This window comes from Mastigoproctus giganteus, chromosome 8 (genome assembly GCF_048544385.1).
Source record: "Mastigoproctus giganteus isolate SK-2022 chromosome 8, ASM4854438v1, whole genome shotgun sequence".
Taxonomy (NCBI): domain Eukaryota; kingdom Metazoa; phylum Arthropoda; class Arachnida; order Uropygi; family Thelyphonidae; genus Mastigoproctus; species Mastigoproctus giganteus.
In genome coordinates, this window is record NC_143582.1 from 127,819,196 (window position 1) to 127,837,103 (window position 17,908).

Sequence of the window (17,908 nt, forward strand, 5' to 3'; positions counted from 1 at the left end):
AAAAATTACTACGAATCCTGATAAAATTATTTCTTCTGGGGCCCAACCCGGTCCCCATCTGTAAACGGAACCTTAGTTTTGTTTGTTTGTTATTTGGTTTTTAGGAGCATTAGCAACTAAGGCCATATTGCTCCGGGGATATGCGGTGGTCATTTCCTGACCTTTCCGCATCCTCCGTATTTGGTGGTCATGGGCTCGAACCCCGGTCTAATCAAGAAGCGTGTGCTACGCACTGCTGCTCCTGCTCACCTGGCTACGGAGACACACTCGGAACCTTAGATAAAGACAATGTCAATTCTGTAAAAAGACCCCGAACGGAAGTACCTTTAGGTCCCGCTCCAATATTCTTGAGAATACACTCCCAAACTGAAAAACCTATCTAGAAAATGTCACCCTTCTTCATACAGAAGAGTTTAGAGGAGATAGCAGGTTCCCCAAAAATCAGTTAAGATGCATTGTTCTGGAGATCGCTTAATTGAAACCAAAAACAACAGATACTCAGAGCAATTACTGTGAGGCACTTTAATAGGAGGAATATCAATTATGGTGTTACCTTGCAGAACACTTAACACCTTAACACTTCAAGAGGTGTTATCTCAGATTGGGACCTACGTGAAGTTACTGAGGAGGAAATCTGCTCTGAACTAAAGTTGAAAGAGTTGTACCAGTTAAAAGAATTTACGTGAATAAGGATGGTAAGTTAGTACCAACTAGAAAAATTATCCTTATGTTTAACTCTCCAACATCTCCTAATTTGATAAAAGTTGGGTATGTCGACTGCAAAGTAAAGCCATACCTCCCAAATCCACTGTGATGTTTTAAATGCCAAAAACATGGGCTTTCGTATATAGCCTGCTGTGGAGCTCTTGCATGTGCTCAGCACTGCATATACAGCCACTAAACTCACCTGTGTCAACTGTGAAGGTGAACATCCTGCATACTCAAGGGCATGCCAAAAGTGGAAAGAGGAAAAAGAGATACAAAGGCTCAAGGCAGAGCTCAGTGTATCATATCAGCAGGCAAGGAAAGCAGTTTGGCCAGTAAATAGCAAAAAGCCTACATATGCGGAGAAAGTTACAGGGAAACATTCCATCACAATGCAAACTGAAATGACTGTCCCACCAAAAGAGTCATTCACTCCAATTGCACACTATTTATTGAGCTCTCAAAAATCCACTCAAAAAATCGAGTCAGCAGCTACTCCAATATCAGTAACTCCTAGCTCTCCACCACTACCAAAATCAAATGGGAAAGAAAAGCCAAAAAAATTGCAAGAACCACAACCAACCCAGGAAAAAATGGATGTGGAAGTTAAGGAGGTACAGGAGAATATCCTGGAACTTCTTTGTGAAAGAAGAAATGGATACAGGGCAACACCAATTCTTTCCAAAGAGAGATAAATCCAGGACCGAGAAAACAAAGCCCCCAGCCCTTCGGAAGCTACTTGACCCAACAAATTTTAAGAATGGCCACGTTTAAATTTTTACAGTGGAACTTCTGTGGATTCTGTCTGAATTGTGATGACATCAAGGTCCTCCTCCATTTAGCATTAGCCAACATGCTTTTGCTTACAGGAGACTATTGAAAGGCAAACTAGGACCCTCACTTGTGTAACTGCTGTATTATTCTTAAAACAGAGCTTGGGTTGGACCTGCCCACAGAGGAGTCCCCCATACCCCTTTTCATGCTATGTCAATTGTCGCCAACTTAGAGGCAGTAGCAATTCAAATCAGTGGCATATCAGGTGTCATCCTAAAGGGGGGGGGGAGGCTTAGTGACCAGGAAATTGAGTTGTTTTTTTTTTAGAATGCCTCTTGCCTTCGTTTTCTTAAATTTCAAATTTTTGGTTGGAGGTGGCATATTCCCCTTCTGCCTAGCCCTGAATATGCCTCTGATTCAAATAACAGTAGGGTTTCTCTTAACTGTTTGTTCCATTTATTTGTCACCTTGGGAATGACATACCTCAGGCAGACCGTGATGATATCATTAGGCAATTGCCTTCCAATTTTTTTATTAATGGGAGATTTTAATGGACACAATACTTTCTGGGAGTAGTGCAGATATCAATGAAATTGTTGGACTATTCAGCATATGCTGGAAATCAATGACCTGGCCCTTCTAAATATGGGACATAACACCTTTTTCCACATGCCTACCTGTACATTTACTGCGATTGACCTCCTTTATATGCTCCCCTTATCTCCTCCCTGTTTTTGCATAGGAGGTAGAAGACAACCTTTATGGTAATGATCACTTTCCTGTGATATCAACCCTTTGTAAAGAGAGACCATGCTTCCCACCTAGGATACCTGGGTGGAAGATCGATCACACTGACTGAAATTCCATCAAACATCTGGCCTTGTTAGATATCAACATGGTCAGGAATGAGCCAATTAATGACTGAGTTTTCTATGTCACAGAAAGTATCGTCCAGGCAGCAGCAATTGCAGTTCCCAAGACATGGACTTGGTTTCCACTATTTCCAAAGCCATGGTCAAATGCAGAATGCATAGCAGCAAGAAAGGCATGGGGGATATTTTATCATTATCCCACCACAGGTAATCTAATAGCTTTCAAATGTGCATGTGCAAAAGCACGTTATGTTTGACATCAGGGCCAAAAGAAATCCTGGATCCACTTTGCTTCTTCCATCACAGTGTCACCTAAACTCATGGGACAAAGTTGGAAAAATGAAGGGCAGATGTGCATCTTGCACCACATTGATCCTAGAGCATAATGGATGTGCAATTGTAAACCCGACTGCAATTGTTAACACTCTAAGGGAGACATTTGCCAAAGTGTCTTCTGAAATGTCTTACCTCCATCATGAGTTTCTAGACCTCAAACAAAAAGCTGAAAAAGGGCATTTGAAGTTATCTTCAAGTAACTGTGAGTCATATGTGAAATGAAAGTGGCACCAGATGACATCCATTATGAGATGATCAAATGTCTTTCTTCTGAATCTATGAGTCAGCTGCTCTGTCTGTACAACAGAATATACCTTGAAGACCAGTTTTCAGACTCCTTGCATAAGGCAATCATTCTTGCCTTACCTAAACCAGAAAAGGATCCCAAAATTCCCAATAATCACCATCCCATTGCTGTCACAAGCAGCTTGTGCAAGATCCCGGAAAGGATGGTCAATGCCCACCTCATGTGGTAGCTAGAAACAAATGAACTGCTTTCTAAGGTACAGTTTGGTTCCAAAGGAATAGATCAACACTCGACAATTTAATAAGAATGGAAACATCTATCGGAGATGCTTTCTTTAAACACGAGCACCTAGTGTTGATTTTCTTTGATATGGAAAAAGTGCATGACGGGAAATTTTTATTGAACCACTCATTTCAAGTTTGTGTGGGGTCCATTCTCTCTCAATCTTTTTTCCAAGAGGAGGGGGTCCCCCAAAGGGTCAGTTCTAAGTGTTATGCTTTTTGCTACCAAAGTTAATTCTATTACTGAACAACTTTTTCCAACTGTAAACAGCATCCTCTTTGTTGATTCGCTGATGATTTTACCATCTTCTGTCAGTCATGATGACCATGTCAAATCTTGGGCAATGGCTAACAGTTTCAGGTTCTCGCCTCAGAAGACCATCTGCATACACTTTTGTCGCAGACAGAACCTTCAACCAGAACCAAAACTCAAGCTCGGATAAAACATCATTCCAATAGCACCTGAGACAAATTTCTCGGGGCTCATATTCGATAATAAGTTGACAATCACATATCAATCAATTGTGCACAAAGAGCACAAAAGGATTGAACTTCCTATGAGTCATTTCATCCAATAATTGGGGAGCAGACCACTACACCCTACTCTGCCTATATTGTACACTTGTCCGTTCTAAATTAGATTGTGGGTCTCAAGTGTACGCATCATCAAGAAACAGTGTGCTATGATGGCTAGATCCAATCCATCATCAAGCCATCCGTGTTAGTATTAGTATTAGTAATGGCCACATGGTGCAAGAAAGCCTATGGCTTATGCTGCACCAGCCAAAAAAAAAAAAAAAAATCCGAACAAAACAAAAAAAATAAAATAAATAAAAAATAAAATAAATAAATAATAATAATTAATAAAAAAAAAAAGGAAATTAAACCTATCATCCTATGCACTTCCCTTACTCGAAAGTACTATCCAGATGACCTTTGAATTTCCCCAAACTGTCGGCCTCTACCACCTATGAAGGCAACTTATTCCAGTAATTTATAACTCGCTGGCTAAAATAAAACTTCCTGCAGTCCAATCTAAACATTTCCCCCCGTAACTTGAATTTATGTCCCCTAGTTCTAGCATCATTTATAATCTTGAAAATTTTGTCCTTATTCATTTTACTGATGCCTCTCAGAGCCTTAAACACCTCAATCAAATCTCCTCTAAGATGTCTAGTTTCCAAACTCTGCAACCCACATATTCGAAGTCTTCATAAGGACGCCCTTTTGCCGATCTCACCAGGCGAGTTACCCTTCTTTGCACCCTTTCAAGAAGCTCGATGTCTTTCTTTAGGTGCGGTCTCCATACTTGAACACAGTATTCCAAGTGTGGTCTAACATAAGCCTTATATAATGGGATTATCACGTCCCTATCTCTACTTGCAAAAGTTCGATAGATCATCGATAGGACACCATGGGCCTTCCTTGCAACCTGTTTACAATGCTCAGAGAATTTCATGTCTCACCGTATCGTAACACCCAAGTCCCTTTCCTCCAGTACTGGGTTTAGTTGAACTCCACCAAGTGAATAACTTTTTTTGGGATTACTGTTTCCCAGGTGTAATACCTTACACTTTGTTGGATTAAAGCACAGCTGCCTGCCATTTTTCTGACCATTCCTGAAGTCTATCCAGGTCTCTCTGAAGAAGCTGAGCTTGACAGTGATCATTAACTACTCTACCAATTTTAACATCATCTGCAAATTTAGACATCACGTCCTCTATCCCTTCATCGATGTCGTTTATGAAAATTAAAAACAACAGTGGTCCTAATACTGATCCTTGGGGAACCCCACTTCTTACATCAACCCAATCTGAGGAATAGCCATTTATCACAACCCTCTGCCTCCTGCCCTGAAGCCATCCTTCTATCCATCTAAGGATTTTCCCAGTGATTCCAACCTGTTCCAGCTTATAAAGCAACCGCTCATGTGGGACTGAGTCAAAAGCTTTGCTGAAATCTAAATAAATAATGTCGAAATTATTCCCTAAATCCAGCTCATGAGTGACCCTTTTGAAATAGCGAACCAGATTTGTTAAACATGATTTTCCCTTTACAAAACCATGCTGAGTATCCTTGAGAATTTCAATTCGATCCAAATGATCCTGAATTCCACCCTTGATCATTGCCTCCCTGATTTTCCCTACTACTGAAGTCAGACTGACAGATCGATAATTTCCAACTTCACTTTTAGAGCCACCCTTATGTATGGGAGATACATTTGCACTTTTCCAATCCAAGGGAATCTCCCCAGAGTCTAGTGATGCTCACATAATTAGCCTCAATGGTTCAATGCATTCACTTGCCGCCTCCCTTAAGATTATAGGGTATATTCCATCAACTCCAGGAGCCTTACTGGTCTGTAGGTTCGAAAGTTTTTTCATTAAATAATCTTGCGAAATTTCAATATCATTAATTACATATTTTTTAACTACGCTCCCACAATTTCCCATTTGCCACAAAAGGCTTTTCATTTGTAAATATCGATGCAAAATAACTGTTGAGTTCATCTGCAACGGCAGCTGGTGTATTTATTACTATTCCCTTACGTAAAGGTCCGATCTGGTTTGCCCTGCTCTTCTTGGCATTTATATATGTGAAGAATTCTTTATCCCCCCTTTTTGCTCTGTTTGCTAGTGATTTCTGATAAACTGCCTTTGCCTGTCGAACCTTTTCTGTGGCTCTATTACACATCACCTTGTAGCTGTTATAGGCTTCAGTACTTTTTATTGCTCTGTAACCTTTCCATGCCACCTTTTTCTGCTCAAGTAATGTGGCAACTTCACTATTCATCCAACTTGGAACCCTTCTCGTGGAGTATTTTTTTAATGGTATATACGCATTCAAGGCATCTGTGATTAATGTTTTAAAAGCGTACCACAGTTCAATTGTATTCATTCTCTGCTCGATATCTACCCAGTTAATAGAGGCCATGTAGTACCTTAAGGCATCGTAATTTCCTTTTCTGAAATTAAAACCCATTCCTTTGCCTTTTACTTCTGCTACTTCTCTTGTCATCATCCACCGTAGAACTCCGTGATCACTTCCTGCTACTGGTTCCTCTACTGTCAGCCCTGTTATGTCATCTGATTCATGTGTGATGATGAGGTCTAGGATATTCTTTTCTCTAGTATTTTCCCTGACATGTTGATACAAATAACAGTCTTCTAGTTGATTTAAAAATTTTATTCCCCATGTCGAGTTTCCTTCCTATTTACTCCAATCAATTAGAGGCAAATTGAAATTGCCCATAATAAGGTGTTGCTACTGGAGCCTTTAGAACATCCCCTGTCTACAGTTTATATGTCGAAGCAGGTGACCACCACTGTCCTTACAACAAATGTTGTCACTAAAATATACTTTTAAACTAAAATCCTTGCCATATAACCCTATGTGGACAGCCGTTTTCGAGCCACTATGGGAAACTCTCTATAACAGCTGTCAGACTGCCAACCGTGCCTTTGGTATCCGTGTCCAAGAGCTCCTCAGAGAGCTTAATATCACAGTAGACAATGTCACCAAGGCAACTACATCCACCCTGGCTGCCACCTCCGTAGCCAGGTGGGCAGGAGCAGCAGTGTGTAGCACACGCTTCTTAATTAGACTGGGGTTTGAGACCGTGACCACCAAATACGGAGGATGCGGAAAGGTCAGGGAATGACCACCACATATCTCCGGAGCAATATGGCCTTAGTTGCTAATGCTCCTAAAAACTAAATAACCACAACAACAACATCCATCCTGGCATGCTCCCTTACCTGACACGCGACCTCTCCATAAAAAACTGAGGTAAGGCCATCACCCCACCTTCTGTCTGCCAACAACTCAGTGCTGCACACAGAGATGAGTACTCTGATGACTTTAGCATTAGTAGAGGCATATGATGCAAGAAAGCAAGCTTATGCAGCATCAGCCAGAAGAAAAAAGAAAAAAAACTTCCACTTCACCCCTCCGTTCATTTGAAATACCTGTCCAGCTGAGCCTTAAATTTATTTAGGCTATCAACTTCCACAACAAGGGATGGAAGTCTGTTCCACCAACCAACTACCCGCTGGCTAAAGACAAATTTCCGGACATCTATCCTACATCTGTCTTTCCTCAATTTGAATTTATGCCCTCTCAGGTGATTATTCTGAGCAAGAGGCAGAATCCCATCAGCATTGAGCATGCTCAAACCATTCAAGGCTTTATACACCTCTATCAGATCACCTCGCCGGTGCCTAGTCTCCAAACACTGTAATTTGCAAAACTTAAGCCTTTCTTTGGAAAGAGCAACCCTTTGTTCCAACTAACCTTGTTGCCCTTCTCTGTACTTGTTCCAGCAGTTCTACATCCTTCTTGAAATGAGGCCTCCATACCTGTATACAGTACTCAAGGTGTGGCCTGACCATTGCCTTATACAATGGAATAATCACCTCCTTATCCCTGCTAGAAAAATTCCTGTATATCATTGATAAGACACCATGAGCTACTCTTGCAGCCTGTCTGCACTACTCAGAGAACTTCATATCTGCTTGCACAAATATCCCCAGGTCCATTTCTAAACTTGGACATTAAGCTTGATATACCATCGTCAATATTATTTTATAAATACAGAAAACAATAATGGATCCAACACTGAACCCTGAGGGACTCCACTAATAGCATTAGTTCACGATGAACAGTGTCCATTGATTATCACTCTCTGTCTTCTCCCCCTCAACCACCCCTTTATCCATAGCAGCCTCCAATTTGCCTCCAATGCCACACTGCTCCAATTTGTGCAGCAGTCTTCCCTTTGCAACAGTATCAAAAGCCTTTCTCAGATCCAAGTATATAATATCAAAGTTATTCCCTGCATCCAGTCCTTTCGTGACTGCATCATAGTATCCAATCAAATTGGTCAGGCAAGACTTCCGTTTTTTTTTTTTTTTTTTGGCTGATGCTGTATAAGCTTGCTTTTTTGCATCATGTGGCTATGCTAATGCTAATTTGTCCCAACAGCAAATGAAGTCACCCTGCATATTCTGAATCATGTGACATGTGGAAAACGAAAAAAATTTCAAAAAATAGAAAATTGAACATAAAGTGTTATATTCTGAAGCACACAGACAAGTGTTATTGACCATGCCTGGTCAATGCTATGCATGTCACACCTGGAGCTTTTTTCAACTCAGTTTGTCAGTGTTGCCCAACTCCTGTAGCTAACTGGATTAAAACAACAAGCAACTCTATTGACCTTTGGAAAGGATACTCCTAAAACTAAAACTATCAAATTATTATCCCAAATGGTACTCCAAATCAAATATGACATTGAAAAATTGAAAACTGCTGAAGACTGTAAGAAAGCTGAATCACCAACTAACAGTATGGAAGTGGATATACACTCAGATTATGAGGAACCTATACTAGGATTTCGTGTGAATGACAGTATGGATACTGGATGCCCCATCTTCTTAAAAAAGAATGGAAAAAATACCCCCGCATACAAAAAATAGTCAGATGAATTATCCCCAGCAGAACCTAAATAATGCACAATATCATACAATTGAACTGCAGAGGACTAAGCAGTCATTCAGATGTCTTAAAGAATATATTCACTTGATTCAATCCCTTAGATGTATGCCTAGAGGAAACATTCTTGTTACCGCACCTCTCGCCAAAATTTTCACATTATATCATATACAAATGAGATTGGAGGTCAGAATCTTCTTCACATGGAGGAGTAGCTATTCTTATTAATTCTAACATTCTGTCGAAGCCCATCCAATTACAAACCACCCTAGAAGCTATGACAGCTCATATGGAAGTTGGTAATTCAGTTACCCTCATTTTTATTTACATTCCACCATCTCTACTCATTCAGAGCTTGACAACCTCCTTATACAACTCCGAACACCAATTTGTCTCTTTGGTGACTTTAATGGCCACCATCCTTCGTGGGGATCCACTGCATTGGATGCAAGAGGCAAATTGATTGAAAGTTTGAGCAATACTGATCTTAATTTACTAAACACTGGTTCTCCCACCTCTAGCCACCTGCTTATAGGTGAAATACTTCTTCTACTTCTATAATTGAATTGTCAATTTGTTCACTGTTAATCTTTCCAATCATGACACGGTTGGTGTTAACCAATTCCTTTGGCAGCGATCACTTTCCAATTATTTGCTCATTACAAATACGGGTAACTCCAAACCCTGTTTACCGATCCACTTGAAAGTTTGATATGGCTAAATGGCATGGCTATTCTGACAAAATACTTTTAGACAGACTTCATATTCAACGACAACCTATTGATGACGTAACTACTTAAATAACGAATTAGATTCTGGCTGCAGCTAATGCTTCCATTCCAAAATCCCAGACATATCGCATTCACAGAAATCACTGTTGGAATGCAGATTGTTTTAATGCCAAACAGGAGAAAAACCTTGCATGGAATAATTTTTGCAAATATCATGCCACTAGTAATCTAATTGCTTATAAAAGACTTAAAGCTAAAGCAGGACGAATTAGACAGAAAGCAAAACACGATTCATTGATTGCTTTTGCCTCACCCATCACAAAAGACACCGACACATGGTTCATCTGGAGAAGGTTAAAGGCTAAATGGCAAATTTGTTCGGCTACTTTCTCCAATAGTTCACTGGAAAGGAAAAGACATATCTACTTCTGAAGTTGCTAATGCATTAGCAGAATCATTTCCTCCTTCCAGAAAATAAAAGCAGATACCGAACAATATAAAATCAACTTCTTCACACACTGCTCATTCCCGTACAGTGAACCCTTTACATTAATAGAACTTAAGAATCATTAATTAGATCATCCAATTGTGCCACAATACCCAGATGGTGTTTATTTATTATGTCATGCTGAAGCATTTACTTGAAGAGGACTTATGTACCCTGTTAATTTTCTATAATCAGATTTTCTCTGAAAATGCCTATCCTTCTTCCTGGCACTATTCTTTCATTATCGCTTTACCAAAACCAGGAAAAGATCTTTCCTTTGTTCCAAAATTATAGGCCAATATCTCTTATGAGCTGCATGGGTAAAATTTTCGAAAGGATGGTTTCATACAAGACTCACTTGTATCCCAGAGTCACAGAATCTCTTATCAGATCATCAGTATGGCTTTCTGAAGAACAGATCAATTGAAGATATACTCATTAAAGCTGAATCTCATTTTTGCAATGCCTGTGTCATGAAACAACATCTAATCGTCATTCTAGATCTTGAAAAGGCATTTGACATTACCTGCATCATGGTATTATTCTGGATCTTTACAGTCTAGGGCTAATGGACCATTTACCTGAAATAATTCAAAATTCCTACACTTGTGTTCTTTTCAGGTCTGATATAAAAACATACTCTCTGCTTCTCATATTCAGGAGGAAAGAGTTTCGCATAGACTGATACTAAATTCAACACTGTTTGTAATTTGTGTTAGCAACAGGACATGAGATATCCCAAAAACTGTTGAAATTTACATTACTTTTCCATTCCTGTCAATCTCAAAATATGAAATCTTATGCCAGCTCCATCTTGCCATAACCAAAATAGAAGACCCAGTGTGCCAAGCGTTCTGTGGCCAAGCAATTCTAGTGCACCTCTAAAAGCCATTTCTCTAAAGAGAATTTCAGCAAATAAATTCTACTTTTTATTTCAACAACCATCTTTCTTGCTTTGTCTATCAAGGTATCTCTTTCACATTACAAGAAGTAAGTAGAGACCCAGAAAGGAAAACCACCTTTCTGTTTCTTTTTCTATTAGTACTAACTTACAAACTCAGCCATTTGGTCACCTTGTGGCAGTGCGCCTGCCTGGTAGGGCCAGAAACCTGGGTGGCAAAACAAACCAGCAGGGCCAAAAGGAGCAAAACATGGATTTTGACAACTTTTCCCCGATTCTGACAGCAAATCCAAATTCAATGGATTTGCACCAACCCGATGATGACAAAACCAGCCGAAAGAGACTGAAGACAGATGCTTCTCAAACAGAACATCCAAGTTTCATGATACTGCATTCATTAATAAATCATGCCATAGGCAATCTATCAGCATTTCTCATACAGAAATATCTGGAAAATGTAGCAGGTTTTCCGAGAATGGTGTGATGTCTTAAATCTGAGACATTCATTCGGTGGAATTCCAGTCAAGGTGTCACCACATGCTACACTCAATCCCTCCAAAGGTGCCATCTCAAAATGGGACCTAATGAATATCTCAGAGGAGGAAATTGTCTATGAATTACAAGACCAGAAGGTCACACAAGCGAACTGAATTTTGCTGAAGAAAGATGGCAAACTTATTCCAACATGCAGCATATTTAAGAGGTGGTAGATGACTTTCATCAACCGGTGAAATACCACCACTTTGCTTATTGGAGGCTTGAAGTGGTAAAACCCATGTTTAGTCTCTAGAGCAAAGTTTCCGGCATCCCCCTCCCCATTTCTCCTTCAACCCATGCACGGTACTAAGTACTATAGGTTTTGATACCTTTCGTGTTTGGGGTTTTCATAAAAAAAAAAAAAATCATACTGACATTTAATTCACCAAACCTACTTTCATTGGTGAAAGCTGGATATTTAAATGCCGCATTCACCTATATATTCCAAATTCAATAAGATGTTATAAATATCAGAAATTTGGGCACTCCCAAATAGTCTGTCGAGGTGATGCCATATGCCCTAACTGTAGTTCAAAGGAGCATGCCCAAGCTGATTGCCAATCACAGTCCTCACTTTGCCCAAATTGTAAAATCAAGCACCCAGCCTTCTCTAAAACATGACCAATGGAAATATGAAAAGAAAATCCAGAAGTACAAGATAGAAAAAAAGTCTCATTTTCTGAAGCAAGAAAACAATTAATTACAGCATCAGATGCCAACACATACACATTCCGATGCTGCTAAAAGATTTCATACAATACCAGTTCCGACTGATACATCAGTTCCGCCCAGCATCTCTATTTCTGAATGGGCTTGATCTTTACTCTCTTCGATACCTCATTCCTCAAAGCAACAAATTTCAAATACATCTAGTAACATGCCAGTCACGATACCCCCTGTTGCCCATATAACTTCCATAAGACCTATTCAAACAGAAAACTCAGATCCCGTTAACAAACGGTCCTTAAGGTTGTCACAGATATTCTCTCAGATATGGCAGACAAGCTGTACTTGCTACCTGGGAGTCTAAAACGCTGAGGGAACTGATATTCGGGTGACACTCAAGTCAACTGGACCCAATTTTGCGAAGTCTGGATGGTCTGTAACAGCCAAATCCTCTGCTTGCACCTTCACGATGGTGGGACTGTTAGTAATCCTGGGTATAACTTCCATGCACAAGTACATGGTGGGTGACCACCCAGGTGTGAACAAACGTAAGCAGGGGTCGAGGTGTGGCGCCCACACCACATGGAGGAATGCCGCCCCTCTATGTTACCAGGCAGTACTAGGTGGTAGATGACTCTCATCAACCGGTGAAATACCACTACTTTGCTTATTGGAGGATTGAAATGGTGGAACCCATGTTTAGTCTCTAGAGCTAAGTTCCGGTCAACCCTCCCCTATCTCTTCCATCATGCAGTATGATTGATGACTTTTGAAGTTATGATGAACATCGTGGCGAGATCCAATATTCCTTACATTTTGAGGGTACAGCTCTAAAACAGGGTTCGCAGGCCGGCTGCTAGTTAGTACACTGGACTGAACCTATTGGTAACTCTCTAGGAGGCTTCCGGATCAGCTAGTGTATAATCTTGCTACCTCTACTCTGCCAGATAGTGACTGGAGGGAGTCCGAGTAGTGTGTATGCGGGGAGCATTGTCGAGGCCACGTTATGTCAAGGATCTGGGTATATTCTTACCACGTGTACGCCATATCCAAAAATTTCATTACTTCATACAGCATGTCCCACCCACTTTTTCTTACTATTGAATACACCACGAATTGTCAAACTAACAGAGCAAGCTTATCTGCGAAAAGATCTAAACCTCCCAAGCACTTCCTAATTCATTTCACAAATATACGTGGTCTCAATTCTAATCTCAACAATGTCCATTTCCACTTGCAGTCTGCCAAACCCCATGTACTTTTTGTGACAGAATCTCAGTTATCCGTTGATTCAACTACTGCTCATCTCAGATGCCCAAATTATTCGCTGTATGATTCCTTTCGCCTCAAAGGTGGTACTTGTGCATATGTCGGTTCTGATATTCCCTGTGAGAGTCTTGGCAATTTGGAATCTCCTCTCTTTGATCTTCTCTGGCTTAAAATCTCTCTACCTCATTGGGTCAAATTCATCTGTTGTCTCTACCGTTCTCCCAACTCCACTAATCACTTGGAGCTCTTTGACTTCCTCTCTTTGCAACTTGACTTTCTCCAGTACAACTTTCCTAACAGTGAGGTAATTTTCCTTGGTGATTTTAATGTTCACAACTCTAGCTGGCTTCCTTTTTCTAGTCACACCGACCCAGCAGGTTGAGATGCTGAGGCTTTTGCAATTACTAATGACCTAGCACAGATTGTTCATTTACCTACAAGAATACCAGACAATCCTAATCATACAGCCAATACGCTTGATCTTTTTCTCACAAACAACCCTTCTAAGTACACGGTCGAAGTGAGAGGTCCTTTAGGCACTTCAGATCACAACTTGGTGATTGTCTCTTCTCCAATGGAACCTTTATCTCATGGCTATTCCCAACCTCGTGTTGTTTGGCATTACAAGAATGCAAAATATGATGACCTGCGAGACTTCTTTTCTTCTTTTCCATGGTCGGATTACTGTTTCAAAACTTCTGATGTCAACGTTTGCTCAGATCATGTCAGTGAAATTATTCTTGCAGGAATGGAATCCTTTATCCCACACTCCCTTGTTTCTAATTCTTCAGTTTCATTTTCTGCCTACACCAAAGCTCGCAACAATCATAAAGCAGTTATTAATCAGTCCAAACTAGAGTTTGAACAGGCTAAGAGTAGAAAACTTGCTTCTTGCCCTAATGGTAGCCGAGCATTCTGGTCTCTTGCCAAAGCTATTGGCCGCAACTTTTGCCCATCTCTGCTCCCACCTCTGTCCAAACCAGATGGTTCTGTTGTCACTTCAGCCAAGGATAAAGCTGACCTGCTAGCATCCCATTTTTCTTCCAGCTCATGTATTAATGATCTTGGTAAAACACCTCCCACCATTCCCAACACGCTCCATTCAATGCCTCCTGTGGTCTTCCGTCAAAAGGATGTCAGAAGGATTTTGATGAATCTTGATGCTAAGAAAGCTCCAGGTCCTGATGGTATTTCTCCACTTGTTCTCAAAACCTGTGCTCCTGAACTTAGTCCTATTCTTTGCCACCTTTTTTCACTTTTTTATTCCAAAGGTGTTTTTCCTTCTGTCTGGAAATTTTCTCATATCCAGCCAGTTCCTAAAAAGGGTGACAAATCCCTCTCATCCAATTATCGTCCCATTGAAAATACTTCTACTCTTTCTAAAGTAATGGAGAAATCAATTAACCGCCAACTCTTAAGCTACCTAGAAACTTTCTGTCTGATCAACAATCGCCAGTATGGATTCCGTCCGTATCGATCCACTGGTGATATTCTGGCTTACATTACCCATTTATGGACTAATTCAATGGAAAGGTTCGGTAAAACTCAAGTAGTTGCTCTTTACATCTCAAAGGCTTTTGATCATGTTTGGCATAAAGGTCTTCTAAACAAGCTTCCATCTTATGGTTTGCCAACTGTTTTTAGTAATTGGTTATCCAGTTTTCTCTCTGATCGCTCACTGAGGGTGATGGTAGATGGCTCTCTGTCTTCTAACTTCTCCACTAATGCCGGTGTCCCCTAAGGTTCAATTCTTTCCTCCACTCTTTTCCTCTTGTATATTAATAACCTTCTTCCATTGACTGGAAATCCTATCCATAGTTTTGCCGATGATAGCACATTGCATTCCACTTTCCATTTTGAGAAACCTTGTCCTGCTCAATTTGCTTCAACTTCTCGAAAATCTGCTACCAATTCCTTAAATGCCGATCTTCAGGTAATTCTCCAGTGGGGCAAAGACAACTTAGTTGATTTCAACCCTTCTAAAACTCAGTCTTGTCTTATATCTCGCAAAAAGGATTCTTCTGCTCCTATGCTTATCTTTAGTGACACTCCGATTTCTAGGCAAAATGATATATCTCTTTTGGGGATTACCCTGACTTCTAATCTCTCTTGGCATAAGCACATTACAAATATTGCTTCCTCTGCATCTAAAAAACTTGGTTTTCTCTTTCGCTCTCGGCATTACTTTTCTTCTAAACAGCTGCTCACTCTGTATAAATTGCAAATCCGCCCTGCCATGGAATATTGTTCCCACATCTGGGGTGGTGCCCCCAAAACCTCTCTCAGCCTTCTTGATTCCATTCAGAAGAGGGCAGTTAGGTTAATTAATGATTCATCTCTAACAGAGTCTCTCCACTTGCTTTCTCATAGACGTACTGTTTCTGCTGCATGCCTCTTCTACAGATACTTCCATGGGCACTGTTCTTCTGAATTGGCTTCTATAATTCCCGCTCTCTCTTTCAAAACAGTCCGAACACGTGCCGCTACCAGCCAACATCCATTTTCTGTCCAACTTCAAACCCACAGAACCAACTTTTCATCTTCCACGTTTATTCATTCAACTGCCGTTTTCTGGAACAACCTTCCTTCATACGTATTTCCTGAAAATTACAGTCTACAGAAGTTCCAAGTCCAATGTCAACAAATATCTTCTTTCGTCTTCTCAACCTCCAACCCAAGCACGGTACTAAGTACTATCGGTTCTAATACCTCTCGTGTTTGGAGACACAATATTTCCGAAGCTGTTTACTGCTGCCCTTGAGGAAGCTTTCAGAAGATTAGACTGGTCGCAGAAAGGAATTTACGATTTGCAGATGACATTGTGGTCATAAGGCACTATCCCAAAGAATTAGAGGAAAATCTTAATCAATTATGCACAGTTAGTAAGGATTTTGGACTAAGATGAATATGGCTAAAACAAAAGCAGTGACGAACAAGTATGCCACGGAAAGGGAAATAATGATTGAAGGAGCAGTAATTGAAAAGGTGGAGTCATATACTTATCTGGGACAAGTTATTAGCTGTAATAATGATAAATGGCTGGAAGTCAAGAGAAGAATAAATTTTGGATGGATAGCATTCAGGAAATATAGTCACATACTGAAGAGCAATATCCCAGTTTGTCTGAAACGTAAAATAATGAATCAATGTATACTCCCCACCATGACTTATGGAAGTGAAACTTGGGTACTCACCAAAAGAATGGAAGAGAAGCTAAGAACTACACAGCGAAGAATGGAACAAATTATATTGGGAATCAGACTGTTAGATAAGAAGTGAAACACATGGATTAGGCAGCAAACTCAAGTAAAGGACATTCTTATCAAAACTAAAGAACTAAAATGGTCTTGGGCAGGACACGTAGCTCAAAGACATGATGACAGATGGACTAAGAAAATAACAGAATGGTACCCAAGAGGAGCTAGAAGAAAACCTGGAAGACAAAGGCGGAGATGGATAGATGAAATTCATGAGTTTTTGGGTAGTAAATGGATGGCCAGTGCTCAAAACAGAAGGAACTGGAAAGTTGCTGGAGAGGCCTTCATCCTGCAGTGGTTTGAAAATGGCTGATGATGATGATGACCTCTCGTGTTTGGGGTTCACATAAAAAAAAAAAAAAAAAAAAAACAGCATGCTGAATCTTCCCTTATGGACACAAGTGAGACTTGCAGTCAAGAAGAAAATGAAACCATTTTGGAGTTCTATCCAGAAGACAAAATAGATGCCAGACCTGTTTTTCCAAGGGAGACAAAATGAAAATTGACCACCTGAATCAGATTTCCAAAAAGCAGACAGACACAGCTTCTTCATTTATATCCAAACAATGAAAAATATTGTCCAATGGACCTGCAGAAGCTCTCGCAGGAATATTGATGACATCCACAAGATAATTATCTGTAATAACCCAACTGGAATCTGTTTACAAGAGACATATTTAACACCTCGTGTGGGTCACGGAGGAGTAGCCATATTCATAGATTCATGAGTCCCTTCCAAACACATTTCCATTACAAACTACTATTGAAACTGTTGCCATGCAAATAGCGATTAGCATTACTCAAATATTTGTATCAATCTACCTACCACCTAGTCATCCTTGTGCCCTTCAGGAACTTGAAGATCTCATTCAGCAGTTGCCAACCCCTTTCTGTTTATTGGGTGACTTCAATGGAAATTATGCACTTTGGGGTTCTCCCAATACAGACAGATGAGGACAACTCATTGAAATTCTTGTCGACAGACAAAATCTAACCATATTAAATACTGGCTCACCAACTTACCTCCACCTCCCAAAAGGAACAGTCTCTTCAATAGATCTCTCTCTCTCTCTCTCTCTCTCTCTCTCTCTCTCTCTCTCTATACAAATTTTGTATATATATATATATATATATATATATATATATGTGCTCTCTGATTCTCTTTCCTGGTATCGAGTGGACAGCTCTGGATCATACACTCAACAGTGACTACTGCCCAATAATCTGTAATATTCAAATGTCACACTGCATAACTTCAGAAATCTTCAGCCATCCCATAATCACTGTCAAGCATCCGTAGAACCACAAATTGTTGTTGGAACGAGGACTGTAAGAATGTAAAAAAAAAGAAA

General features: G+C 40.2%; 1 protein-coding gene across 6 annotated transcripts in view; it reads left to right on the forward strand.

The window, feature by feature from the left end:
* The window catches only part of LOC150081815 (RNA-binding protein Musashi homolog Rbp6-like), a 1,034,865-nt gene that overhangs the window by 374,012 nt on the left and 642,945 nt on the right, over window positions 1-17,908 (forward strand). The window lies entirely within an intron of this gene.